At 39.5% G+C, this 1,258-nt stretch overlaps 1 protein-coding gene across 1 annotated transcript in view; it reads left to right on the plus strand.

Annotated features, from left to right (window-relative positions):
• The window catches only part of arhgef1 (Rho guanine nucleotide exchange factor (GEF) 1), a 45,438-nt gene that overhangs the window by 20,060 nt on the left and 24,120 nt on the right, over positions 1-1,258 (plus strand).

Raw genomic sequence — 1,258 nt, forward strand, 5'->3', positions numbered from 1 at the left:
ACAGGTACCTACGTACTAATGGCAGTAAAAAATGTCATCTTGGCTGCCAATGCTGGTAATTTCTCCCCAATTTTGTGTCACACTACTGTCAGGGCGTATCTGGTCGTGTAGTATTTGTTTTAGAAGCCTTTATTGATGATTTGTCACAATACAAAGTCCTGCAATTGCAATAACTCCAGCTTCAACTAGTTAAACAAAATTGGAAGGCAGCGGTGATTCCAGGAAACACGCTGGCCAATCAGAGCAGACTGGTGGAGACTGGTGTCTCATACAGAGGGTGAAGGTGCAGCAGCCATGGGCAATATGGGAAAGATAGTGTTTTTTTTAACATTAAAGCATGTAATCATGTCCTAGTATAAACATCCTAGAACGTCCTATAAACGTCCTAGTATAAAAATAAGTATGAACATGAAAATGCTATATAATAGTTCCCCTTTAAGGAAGCACAGTTAATCGGATCAAACTGGACAGGCCAGTTTTTAGGTCGGGTGCAACTTTTTGCATCCATGAAGACCTCCATTACACTGTTTAGACTTGGTACCTTGTTGTGATTACCTTAGCAGATGCTGCAGATGCTAAATTAATAAAATATCACATTTATGTTTGCATGGTTTTGTGGTTTGAAACACTTGCATTATAGTACTATAATGATAGACTTCAGGAATAAATCTCCTGTTTGACTCTCAATAGGCTTTTTTTCTCTTTCTTTAGATTTTATAGTTCTTCTGTGATTCTTTGCTTTAGGGAGTTGTCATTTAGTTGCTAATTCTTGCTCTTTCAGTCTTTGGTATTGTGTATTATATAAGAATCAATTCAGATAAACCTAGCAGTAATTGCAACATAGGTATTGGATTATTTTCTCGTTGTGTTCTATCAATAGGAATTTGATATACTGCACAGCTGTAGTCTATAACTTGACTCAGGAGGGACATTGTGTGTTTTATTTGCAAGTGCACGGCTGTTTGTCGGCTCTGTTTGCTCTACCTATACTCTGTATCTGTGGAGCACCCTTCAGTTTCTGTGTGTCACTTTCCATTATTCCTCCTTGCCTGCTAACCCGGCCTCTGTCACTTCTCCATTATATTTCCTCCTCAAAACTCACACACTGCACATGCCTGTCAGCTGAGCTGGCTTGTGCTGCACTCACTCCTGGCCTATCTGTTAGTCTGTCTGTCTTTTGTACAAACTCACAGCTTCCTGTCAGGATCGTGGGAAAGCACTTAAGAAAGAATCATCCTCTCTTAACCTCGTTTTTTTT

Source organism: Etheostoma spectabile, chromosome 6, assembly GCF_008692095.1.
Source record: "Etheostoma spectabile isolate EspeVRDwgs_2016 chromosome 6, UIUC_Espe_1.0, whole genome shotgun sequence".
NCBI classification, from domain to species: domain Eukaryota; kingdom Metazoa; phylum Chordata; class Actinopteri; order Perciformes; family Percidae; genus Etheostoma; species Etheostoma spectabile.